The sequence below is a fragment of the Colletotrichum gloeosporioides genome (genome assembly GCF_011800055.1).
Source record: "Colletotrichum gloeosporioides strain Lc1 chromosome Unknown consensus_5, whole genome shotgun sequence".
NCBI classification, from domain to species: Eukaryota; Fungi; Ascomycota; class Sordariomycetes; order Glomerellales; family Glomerellaceae; genus Colletotrichum; species Colletotrichum gloeosporioides.
Window position 1 is genome coordinate 171,846 of NW_025544650.1, and position 13,811 is coordinate 185,656.

Below are 13,811 nucleotides of genomic sequence, written 5' to 3' on the forward strand. Positions count from 1 at the left end.
CAAGAACCCAATAAGAACAGCCCAAGTCTAAAACCTGCCCATTTTCGTAGCTCTACGCGTGTATTGCGTGCCACTCGTATCACTTTAGCCAATGCGCTCCTGTGACCTCCTCTTGTGCGGAGCCCTCTGTCCATTTTCGCCCTCCATCCATCCGAAGTCCGTCATACACCCTCCGCGGTATGCTCATTCTTGTTTTCGGGGTTCGGCATGGTGTGAAGGTAGCGGGCCTTGTGGTCTTGAAGCAGCGTACTCGGGCTTGTCGGTATCGGTCCATGACATATCGCATGTGTCTGTTGGAGAGCTTGTTAGATTTGCAGCGATGCCTGGGGATATTGCGCTAATACTGGCCTTCGGTACCTGCGCCGTTTCAATCATCTGCTACTACCAGGCTCTCGATTTGGAATCAGCCTTCCGGAGATGATAGCTTCAGCAGGTGAATATTCTAAGTTTACCTGTTATTGTAAACTAACTATAACGTATATATAGCATCTATGTGAATAAAATGGCTTGATTCCTTCTAAATTAGAGTCTAACACAAAAGGTCTTTTAAGGAATAGATCCTAACGCACTAGAATATTATTAGTCTAGATAAATAAATTAGAAGTAGGTTACTTTATACCTTCCTAGGAATATAAAGTTACCTTAAATACTTAAAGGTATTATAATATACCCCCTTAAATTTAAAAAAACTTAAAAACTTTAATCTTATATAACTAATACTATAAAATCTAAATATATATATAAAGTATTATAAATAAATATAAAAAGAAGTAATTAATAAAAGAAACTAATAAAAGAGATAATTTTATAGCTTTATTATTAAATTATAAAAAAGAGGAAAATCCTTCCCTTTATATACCTTCTATTATAATTAAAATTATAAGTACTAAAGTAATAACTAATATTACTACTTTACTTAATAGAAATAAAAGCTTCTTATTAACTTAAATAGGAAAGTTAAAGTAGTTATTAAAGTAATAAAGTAGTAATAATAATAATATCTCTTATATTACCTCTACTTCTTAATTTTCTTTCTCTATTTATATTATAATTAATATATATATTATCTATTTTACTTCTATATATATATATACTTATATTATAATTATAATACTTTCTTTTTTTACTTAAAATCCTATTTTTAATACTAATTATATTATTTAGATAGCTAAAAAGACTAAAACTAAATATATAGCTATAATAGCTAAAGTAAAAGCTACTCTTATTAATAAGAAATAAAAAGAGAAAGAGAGGGAAGAAGAGGAAAGTAGTAATACTTCTTTAGTATTTTCTTTAAAACTTAAAAGCTTTAAGCCTAAAAGTAAGTTATCTTATTATCTATTTTTATTACTTCTAAATTATCTTTAAGTTATAAAATCTTTACTTTATTTTACTATTCTTATAACTTATTTACTAACTTAAGTTATTTTATAAAAACTAAGACTAATAAGTTTAATAAAGGTAAGAAGCTTATAAGAAGTAGAAAAGCTAAAGAGAGGTATAATTTAGAGTTTATAATTTCTACTCTTCTATTTACTTATAAGTTATACTAAAAATATAAAAAAAGTATATTTTAGATCTAGATCTCTAGTTAAATAATTATATTATTTACTAATTTTTAAGTAGAAGTAGAAGCCTTAAAAACTAAAAGTTAAGAAGAGAAGTAGTTATTACTACTAAGTAATATAATTTACTTATTTTACTTATAAAATACTTAAATAAGTATATTATCTAATATATATATACTTAGCGTAAAATAAGGAGGTAAATATACTCCTTATAAAGAGAAGAAGAAGCTATATAAACCTATATTACTATTTATTTCTATACTAAAGCTTTAATTCCTTTAGACTTTATATAATAGTATAAATAAATCTATATATACTACTTTATAACTTTTATATTACTATTTACTTAACTAACTATTTACTAAATCTTTATTCTTAAGAGAATTATATTTTAAGAGGCTTTTAAGGTTTATAATAAAGCTAAAATAAAAACTAAAACTAAAGTTAAAGCTAAAAGTAAGAGTAGTAGTAAAGTAGCTACTAAAATTATAGCTCCTCTTTTAATACTAGCTATTACTCTATTAGTTAAGTTTATTATAGAAGAAGTACTAATCTCTAATAGTTTATATATTAGCTTATTTTTTAAGGTAACTCCCTCTATCTCTAAAATAGCTAATATTTATACTATTATTAATAGTTTTATTAGTAGATATCTCCTTAAAGAGATAAAGTTTATATATAATATCCTTATAGATAACTATATATCTACTCTCTAAGGATATAAATAAAGTATAGTTTTTATATTACTTAATACCCTATAGGGTATAAGTATTTTAAGCTCTTAAGAGAGCTATATACTCCTTAGCTATTAAACTATTTTTAATTAAAAATACCTAACCTATAAATTTTACTTACTACTTAACTTTTCTTTTTTACTTTATTCTACTACTTATAATATATCTTAAAAGTTTAAAAATACTCTAAACTATTTAAACTTTATATAAAAAAAGGTTTTTATAAAGTTATTAGCTAATATCTTATTAGTTAGAAAGTAAACTACTTAGAATAATTACTTAATATATTCCTAGTAAAACTATATATTTTAGATATCTATATAGTAAAAATAAGTTAAGATATACTCTTTTTTACTTACTATAAGTTAAATTATTTACTAATTATTATAATAGATTTTCTATATATCTCCTAAGCTAAGTTTAAAGTCTAAAAAGAGTTACTTAAGAGCTATTATCTCTTTTATAGTATATTCTAAACTTAAAAGCTCTACCTCTATTATTAATATAGTTACTATATTTTAATATATAGTTTTCTATTAGATTAAGCCTCTAAAGAGAGATATTATAAAGCCTTAAAATAACCTTTATATCTCTTTATTATTAGTAAAAGATATATTACTTATAATTAATAATACTTAAGCTACTTTACCCCCTAAGATACTAAAGTAAATTATAAAATATTAAGTATAATATAAGTATTAAATTACTTAGTTTATAACTTAATAGTACTTTAGAGATAAGTTTATTAGGAATCTTAATAGTAAGGTATAAATAAATATAATATCTAGTTATATTATAATTACTATATAGAGGATTAATCTAATCTTCTCTTAATATAAAAAAACTTATTATAGGTTTACTTCTCTATTAAACTTTTTAAATAAAGTGAGAGGAAGTAATATAATTAGTACTCTAAAGTTAATAAGATTAAACTTCTTTATAATTTATTTAATATACTAATTATATAAAAAATAGATCCTTTATATTATTTAATTATAAGTAATTCTAATTCTTAAGTACTATTTAGCTAATCCTTAGTCTTTTAGTTTATATTTCTCCTTAATACTTTTTATAACTTTTTCTACTTCCTTTATATTATACTTATAATATAAGATAAAGATATTATTAATATAGAAAAGTATAAGAACCTTCTTATTATAAAACTAAAAAAGATATAAGTTTTTACTTATTAAGTATAGTTTAAAGTAAAGAAGAGTACTTAAGAACTCTTTATATTAAAATAAGAGAGTATTATAAAGGCTATATAAAGTATATTAAAGTTTAATAACCTTCTTATCTTTCTTAAAACTATCTAATAAGTAATAAGTAATAAGAGGGTTATTTAGCCTATATATAGTATTTAGGAACATATTAATAATATTAAATTAGTGAATTTCAAAATTAAATTATATTATAAGAGCTATTATAACCTTAAATATTTTCATAGTAAGGGTTATAGTATAAGTCTATTCTAAAAAGTATTTTTCTTAGAAGTTACTTTAGATATAAATTCTAACTTTATAGTAGTTAAGATATCTATATTAATCTAGCTTATATATAAATACCTATTTAAAAGGTATTAGCTTAGTTTTTACCTTTAATTTATCTATAATATCTTAAATACCTATTTCCTTAAGTTTATTAATCTTAATATTATATACTTTAATAAAGTAAGAATAGAGTAGCTTTAGTATATATTAGATATCTCTTTAAGTCCTAAATAGCTTAATAAGTTAGTTAATATAGATTTTTCTACTTAGTATTATAGATATATACTTTAGCTTTACTTAGTAAATAGAAGTAAAGATAAAGTAATAGAATATATAATATCTTTAGTCTACTTCTTTAAATACTTTCTACTAATTTAATATATATATTTTAAAGAAGGTATTTTAGTTTTATTCTATTTAGAGGAACGTAAAGTATATTCTAAAATAAAGAGATTACTTTAGTTTTATAATTTTAGGTTAGCTTAAATTAATATAGTTATATACCTACTCTAACTCCTCTTCTATAATACTTTTTTCTTTAGTACTTAGGTATAATTATACTAACTAAATAAGAGAGTTACTTTATAAGAGTAGTTATATATTAATATCTTCTATATTTAGATTTTATAGAGGAGAGGTATCTATCTAAATATATATCTTATCTAAGATTATATCTTTAATAAAGGTTATATTCCTATTAGTATTTTAAGTCTTTTCTACTATATTATTATCCTAAATAAAGTTTAATAGTAGTATTAAGTTTAGTGCTTTATATTTTTTAATAAGGTTTAAATTTAATTTAAGGGTTAATATCTATCTCCTTTACTTATTATTAACTATTTATAGTTCTCTTAATAAGGAAGGGTATAATAATAATACTTTATTATTTATTATTAATATAAGATTAATTTTACTTTATACTCTTAGAATCTAAAGTTCTAAAGGTATAGGGGATATTAATTTCTATATCTTATTAGTAATTAAATAAGCTTCTTTACTTTAGATTACTATCTTTATATTATCTTTTAAATAAAATATCCTCTTATTAAAAGTTATATTTTATATAATAATAACTTCTTAAAGTGAAGGTATCTAAACTTTATAGAGGTTATATAAGTTTACTTTATAGCTTACTAAGTATCTAATATACTTTTATATTATAACTTTAAAGTTATATCTATTTTTATTTACTTTATATTCTTTCTTAAAGAGGTATACTCTATAACTATATATATAAACCTCTCCCTATTAAAAGTAAAAATTAACTAAGAGGTTTACTTTATAAGTAGGTTTATAGTACTTAATATAATCTCTTAATTAATCTTCTTTAACTTAGATTAGTAAGAACTAGTTATAATATTAGTGAGAGTTTATATTATAAAAGAAAGTTATAGCTTATACTACTTTAACTTATAGGTTAGATAGAAAGCCTACTACTTAAAGTATTATAATAGCTTTTATAACTAGTTCCTAACCTACTTACTCTATACCTCTATTTAGTTCCTTAATATATAAAGGAGCCTATTTAACTTTAATCCCTATTTCTAATGCTTAGATCTAAAATTCTAATAGTTTATTAATTATAATTATAGTGTACTTACTATCTTATCTAATCTTATATAATATAAAGCTATATTATCTCTATACCTAATACTTAAAAGTTTAAGTAATAATAAAAACTAAATATTAGGTTTTATCTATATATAAGAATATAAAAAGTTAACCTATATACTTATTTTTAATAACTAAGAGCTATTTATTTATATTAAAGCTTATTAGGTAGTTAAATAGGTCTTATAATACCTTATAGAAGAGTTATATTACTTTTTATTCTAAGGTATATTAAGATATAACTTACTTTATATATATTATTATATAGTATTAGTATTTAAAGTATAATATACCTTAGATCTTTACCCCCTAAATATTAAGAATAAGTTTCTTAAGTGCTCTTTAGCTAAAATATCTAAAGTAAAGGTACTATATTTCTATAATATTAGTATAAGTTTAGATAGGTTCTTAAAAATATCACTTTATATAAGTTATTATAAAGGTAAGTAGATTTATAATTAAAGTATTACTAGAAGGGATATATCTAGAACTAAAGTATAAGAAATAAGGTTAGTAATCTATAAAAGTAATATTACTTTTTTTTAAGAGCTTCTTTACTTTTATACTATTCTTATAGTTTCTAATATAAAAGGTATTATTAAATCTTAAATACTAAATACCTATCTTTTATAGTAAGTATTCTAAGATAATATTAATATAGAAGTTATCTATAAAAGTAATATTTTAAAGTGTTAAGTCTTAAAGTCTATTTATTCTATTTAAGATATTATAAAAAACCTTTATATTTCTTATTATAATTAAGTATAAAGTTATATTTATTTTAACTTACTTCTTTATTTTATAGATAACTAAACTTTCTTTAAAGAAGGAGATATTATTTACTAAATAGAGAGCGTTATAGTTATTTAATATTATACTACTAGAGAGGATTCTTAAGTTTTAAGTATAAGTTATATAAATCTTATTAAGTTTAAGTTTTAATATAAAAGCTTTTACTTCCTCTATTATAATCTCTATAATAATATCTTTAGTAATAATATAAACTACTATATTAAATAAGAGGTTTACCTTAAGAGTAGAAATAGTAGTTAACCTCTTTAATCTATTAGAATTATTCTTAAGTAGTCCCTTCTTATTCTAATTCTTATTATTCTTAAGCTTAAGAGTACTAAGGTTTCTTATAGTAAACTACTTCTTATAAGCTATTTTAGTATAAAGTTTAAAATACTTTAGTCTATTAATTTTAGAATAAACTTAAGTTACTTCTTTAGAACTTATATAAGCTTCTTTATTTATAAGAGTAAACTTAAGGTAATTATAAATAAATAAGACCTACTTATAATCTCTTTTATATATATAGTATAAAACTAACTTACTTTATAAAAGTTTTTCTAAAATAAGGTTATTAGAAATTATATTATTAGATTATTTAGCTAGTATTATAAAAACTCTATTAGTATAACCTTTTAAATAAGTTCTTATAATATCTTTATAGAGAAAGTCTTTAAATATATTAATATACTAACTTATACTTTAGATCTTAATACTAAAGTGCTCTTACTTAATAATATTAATAAGTTTTAGATTAACCTAAAATAAAGTAAAATAATATTAAATTACTTAGAGGAAGGTTTTTAATATAAAAGTTCTTTATACTTTAAGTAATTTATACTAAAAAGCTTTAAAGAGTATACTTTAGAAGTCCTTAATCTAAGTATTAAGGTTAATAATAGAAGCTACTTAATTTAAAACTATAATATATTCTTTATAAATTATAATAAAGTTATTTAAGTTACTTAGAGTATAGTATTACTTTAGAATATATATTAAGGTATAAAAAATATAATCTCCTTTCTCTAAAAGTTCTACTTAGGTAAGTATAAAGATCTCTTCTAAAATAGTATTCTTTACCTACTTATCTAAAGCTTTATATATTTACTCCTTCTATATATATTTTACTTTATAAGCTATATATATAATAAGGTATAAAGTATAAAGTTTAAAGACTCCTATAGATCTCTTAGTAAGAAAAGTAAGTATAATTAGTATAAGTAATAATAAGTTACTAATAGTTTTAATAATATTACTTTCTATAATAGCTTTCTATATATTTAAAGTAGTAAGAATAAATAAGGTAACTATCTTATTATAAACTTCTTATTCTACTTTATAGTATTTATATTACTTCTTATTTTCTTTTTAAATCTAATTATTAAGTAAGGGTATACCTTTAACTTCACTTAGGTTAGAAGAGGTACTAGAAATATTATTTAGGTTAATATATTTCTAGATATCTTTAGCTTTTACTTCTATCTAAAAAGTAATATATTAAACTAAGAAGTTATAATAAAAAGTAAGCTTATAGAAAGTACTAAAGTTAATAGTTACTATTATTTTAAAAGTATTAAGTTTGTAGTTATAATATAGCCCCCCTGTAAAAAGACTATAGCAAAATTCACTCTATACACAGGCATAATTCTAGAAACACTATATAGGTATTTTAACCTATGCCCTCTACTAATTAAGGAAAATAGTATAGAAACCCTATATATTCCTACTAGTAGGTAAACCCTCTAAACATCACTACATAAAGTTGAACGCACGCCCTAGCTGAATAGACTAGTAGAATAGTAACAGCGCTAGCCGCATAGCGCAAGGCTAGCAGCGCTACATATAGCAAGGCCGATCACATCAAGGCCGAACAGGTTATTAAGGCTCTTATAGCCTAGTAATACTACTATATAAGAGATAACTCCTTAACTAAAGAGGTCGTTAAAAGAGGTTCTCACAGCTAGAAGCATAAAAACTCTACTACTACGCGTAGGGCCTTATACCTATCCCTCTTCCTCTTCCTCTTCCTTATCTTTAAACCTATATTAATAATAACCTATAATAAATCCTTTATAATATCTACACTATAAGAGATATATAAGAACATTAATCCCCTATAAAGTATACCCTTCTATAAATAAATAGCTAAAAGTATCACTATATAAGATAATATCTATATACTAAATAAAGCCCTTAAATTTAATAAGTACTCTTTTACTAATTAGTAGTATATTATTAGGGTAGTAATAGCTAGAGCTTTTATAAATACCCCTAAAGGGGACCCTCTCTATACTATAATTAAGGTAATAAATAATAGCCCTAAACGCCTCTACGTAGAGGCTACATATATCTCTAGCTATCCTAAAGAGTAGCCCTTCTTTATATAAGCCCTCTATAATACTAAGGCAGAGGCAGCCTAAGCCTAAGTATAAGCATAAGCATAATAGGGATTAGTGAGTACGCTTTATACTGAACAGAGAGAGCGTTACTAACAATAGCATAGCTATAAAGGCATCAGCCAGCCTAATCAAATAAGAAGATAATAATAATGATAACTTAATAGCAAACAGCAAAGTAGTAATAGAGATAGTATTAGCGGCGTAGGTAATACGCGAGAGAGAGGATAGGTTAATAGTTTAGTAGTCAGTAATTAAGTAATTAAGTAATCATAAACCATATTATTATTAAAGTGAAGTTGAAGATTATGAGGTTATATGCTAACTAATATACATATATAAGTACAGCTATAGTTAGGAGAGGTAGTTAGAGACTATAATCATATAACTGAAGGCTATGTGTATTATCAGGAGGCGCAGAGTTAGGAGGTCTATCGCTCTAAGCAGGTAAAAATCACTATAAACAGCTAGAGGCCTTTAAAAGTATACTATAAGTTAAAAGTAATTATAAGAATAAGGTTTAAGAATTAAAATAGAATATAATAGATATAAGATTAAATTAAATAAAGTTATAGTTTATTTTATAAATAGTAATTTAGAGGTATAGTATAAACTAAGCTTATAACTATTATAAACTAACTATAATATATATATAGTATTTATATAAATAAAATAGCTTAATTCCTTCTAAATTAGAGTCTAATATAAAGGGTCTTTTAAGGAATAGATCCTAACGCGCTAGAATATCATTAGTCTAGATAAGTAGGTCGGAAGTGGGTCACCTCGCACCTTCCTAAGAGCGCGAGGCTGCCTCGGATGCTTGAGGGCATCACGACACCTGTTATGATCTCTCAAATATTAGCAGCAAGCCCTGGAAGCATGAGAGGTGTTCAGAATGCCATGTTGGAAAATGTACCTCAACGAAATTGGGTTTGAGGGCCACGGCCGTCCTCCAAATGTGTCTGGAGAAATGTCAGCCTCTGGAAGTGTAGTGCAAACGGCACGATAGACAGACAAGCCGATGTTCACCGTGGGGCGTCCCATCTGTGGACTTTTGATATGCCATCTTGGAAGAACAGGGCATCTGTTGGTAATGATTTGACTTTCTATCAAAACCGCTTCTCTGTGCCAATCCGGTTCTTCCAGAGAAGAGGCCGTGGGTGGTGTTGACATTGCCCAGAATGTGCGAAAGTGCTGCCAGTTACTTGCTAGGGTCAGCCGGGCTCGGCTGAAACGCTCTGGTGCTGTGCTTTTCCCGATGATAGCTGCTTCAGATTCCTCGCAGGCTGCAGCACCTATTGGGCCTTGCCGCTTGTACTCGCGCAAGGTCCTGGGAGCCGCCCAGTCTCTACGTGGTCTTGCAGATGGTGACACGGGGATCGTGCAAACGTACTGAGTGCGTCTGTTTTGGGATAGACGTTGAAAATGGATGCTATTGGTTGAGTGAAGCTCGGTTCCGCAACATGGTTTGCTGCTCTTCGTGATGGTGTCGAACCTTGCACATCTTGGGATCTGGTTTTCGAACTGGCTGCCATGATGCAAGTAAGCCCGTAGAAGATAGAATGACTCTGCCGCCTCAGAGTCACGAAAAGTGTGAGTAAGGATGAATATGAAAACCGTCAGTCGTGTAGGCGACGAAGGAGTGGTGTTGAGAATAGCCAATGCCTTCCGCCCAGGAAATTGAGACGAAGTCATTGATTGATTCAAGTGAATCGCAAATCTCTGCTGCCCCAGAAATGTTGCGATTGCTTTGTTTCGTCGAGGTGAAGTAGTAAGCCTCGCCTTGACGCCGTTAGGTGTATGTGTGCGTGTGGGTGGGTTTCCGAAGATGGAGAACCTCGGAATCTCTGCCGCCTCAGAGATGCTGTCATTGCTTTGTTTGGTTGAGATGAAGTATCCAGCTTCGCCTTGATGCCGTTATGGGTGTGTGTGTCTGTGTGTGTTTGTGTGTTGGAGATTAACAATCTCGAAATCCTGCCGCCTCAGAGATATAATGTCATAGACAAGAAAAGGATACATCTTCTAGTCTTTAGCACGAAAGTGCCAAGTCAAGGAGAGTGGGAGTGATTGGGTCCAAGTGGCCAAGTCTCTGCCGCCTCAGAGACGAGCCACAGAAGAGTGCATGGGATGAGCATTGATCTGCCGCTATAGATAAGATGCCGATCGTTGCATGTGAATCGGACTGCTCTGTTACCGCGTTGAAGGTCCAGACGTGTGAGTGGGGTAGGGTGACATCTCCGCCGCCCAGGAGATGATGCCAATGATGACTTGGGTTGTTCAAAATTGGCTAAGTCATTTTTCGTCGTCATAGACGACGGGAAAGTAGGGTTTGATGGGTTTGAGAATCTCTGCTGCCCCAGAGACTTGCAATATGATTGATTTGGTTGGTTGGTTTGGGTTTCCAACACAGAAGACGTCGAAAACGCTGCAAAGGGTTTGGAGAATTCTCTGCTGCCTCAGAGAAATTCCTGTGGTGTTTTTCGGGTGAATGATGATGCTTTTGTGCTATTCAAACACAGCGATGGAATTGTAATATCTTGGGCCTCCTGCCGCCAAGAGGAGTTGAGTGTGAAGATTGATGAGGAATGCCCTCAGCTGGGTTGAGAAAAGAAGATCTCTGCTGCCCCAGAGACGAAGAGTGAAGAAGGTTCCAGTGCAATGAAGGCCTGAGAAGTTCCATAAACACGCTCGATGTAGCGCGAGGATGGGAGATTGACAATTTGTTGTACCGAAAGAATTCGGGTCTTTGCCGCCAAAGAAAGTGTGTCCAAATTTGGTGTGTCATTGAATGATCCTTGCCGCCTCAAGGATGAGTTGTCCGACCGATATGAGAGTGGTCAAAATTCTGCGCCCTGGAGACGACGTGATGGATGATTGAGAAGTAATGCTGGATGGTAGTGTGTGTCTCTGCTGCCCCAGATACCACACAGAAAGCCTCGAAGGGATTGTTCTGGATGATGAAATAGAGTCGAAACAATGAAGCTGCCCAGATTATGAAGAGTAGTGTGAAGAGAAGTGTGATGTTGTGGAAACGACATGTCTCTGCTGCCCTAGAGATCAAAGTCTGATTGTGTGAAATTTTGTAGTCTCTGCTGCCTCAGAGAGAAGAAGAAGTGTGAAGGATTGAAGTGTTGAAGAACAAATCTCTGCTGCCCCAGAGATCTGTCTGCCAGAGTTTCTCTGCTGAGGAACATAGGGTGCCAGTACTATTCCAAGCACGCCAAGCGAAGGTTTTGCGAGAGGTTCTGGCATCTGTCGTCTCCGAGAGAGATAAGTAACCCGATGGTCTGACTTGTGGAAGGGTCGCCAACCCTGTTCCAAGATGCGTGTTGGGTAGCAGATCGAAGAAGCTTGTTCGTACCCAACGAAGAGATAGACTCGCTGTACTGTGTGAAGGTGACTAGCGTTCGAGCTTTGCCAGCCAAATTTGATGTCGGAGTGTGGTTTCAAATGAAGTGGTTTGATTTTGTGAAGATGTTTCTCCAGGTTGAAAGAAAGGTGATGATGGATCGATTGTCTCTCCTGCCCCAGAGACAATCCGTGATGTGAATGGTTGATCATGGGAATGATGACGACCTCCCAGGACCCGAAAAGGATGTTGCAAGTACTGGGTTGAAGTGAAGTCATGAATGTTCCAAAAGGATCTCTCCGCCCCAAGGAGAAGCAAAGGATATGATGTGTGTCGTCGAGTCTCAAGTGCCCCAGCGATATTGAGACTCGGAAGCATCAAGGTAGTGTTGCCATGATGACTTTGATGCTTGTTTGAGAAGGTCCGAGGCCGAATGTATTGACTAGCCAGGGACGCGAGCGTGGAGTAAGGTTGACAACTTGAAAATGCTCCTGGATGAAATAGCTCGCAAATTACGGATCGATTTGTGATGTGATGATTGATTTGCTTTGTGATCCGTTGTCGCGTCAGTTTCCCCATCTTCGATTCCCCCGAATCGCGATTTTGGGTACTGACACCTGACACCAACGTGAAGGTGCGACATGTCAGGCTGATTTTTTAATGAGGTTGACTCCTCGGGAACCACTTGGGAGGGCGGCAAGTGGATGGATGGGGGAAGGGGGGCGGGGATGAGAAAATAATAGCCTATCCGGGGCGGCTCGCGGTGTTCGTATCTATGGGCATGGGCGGCGCGGAACTGTCTGGCCCAGAGGCCCTAGCGATAGGGGCGACCAGAAGAGAAGACCGAGAGAAGAGGCGGCAGCAGACGGAAGAGACGGCAGAAGACGACGACGACGACGACCTTAAAACTCCGTAGAGTAGGCGTGGTGGCGGCGGGGAGGAAGCGGCTGGAGCTCGAATTCCTCGTATAAACCACGAAGGGCCTCGACCTCCTCCATGAAGGCGCGGGAAAGAGGGAGGTCCGACTCGTCGCTCTTGCCGTACTGCTTGACGTAACGCGGGACAACCCAGAACAAGGGCCAGACCCAGCGACTATGGCCAAGGGCCGCGCGAAGGTTGCCGTCGGTGCCGAGGTCCCACGGGCTGCGGTGGACAACATGGTGCTTGAACGATCCGTCGGGCAGCTGGATGACCATGGGCCAGCTGGGGCGGCTTCGTCCTTGGCTGAACTTGACAAACTCGCGATTGGGCGAGTTCATGCAACCAAGTCGCTTCCATTGCTTCACGGCCGGGGCAAAAAGCACCAAGCTGATCATTAGCGGGAAGACGGCGACGAGGACGGCGAAGAACTGGCGCGAGGACTGGGACGGCAACGTCAACGACCAGCCAAGGATTGCGAGGGCGACCGTGTGGAAGAGCGGCACATAGACCATCACCAAGAGGTATGGTTTGATGGTATAAGCACAAACGGCTGTCCACAGCCACCAACAATGGTGGTCAAAGATCGGCAGGCAGCCGATGTGCTTGCCCTTGTCGGTCATGCAATGGTAAAATCTGTCAAGGATGCGGGGTCCTTCTTCAAGGAGGCGGGGTTCCCTCGCGCATGCGATGCAGATATTCGCACGGTTGCCTTCTCTCAGGCGGCGTAACGACACGGAGCCCAGATCGCAAGCTTGCATCACGATTTTTGGACCGAAGTCCGCGGACTTTGGCAGCCGGTGGCGTCGTTCGATCTTCCAAGCACGGATCCACAGCGTGGCCAACGTGCCGGCGAGGAAGAAGAGGCAGACTGAGAAGAGGCCGAACAGAGCGAAACCAACATTGCGATGGTGGGCCGAGAGAGGGGCGACGATGTCGTACTCAAGGTACCA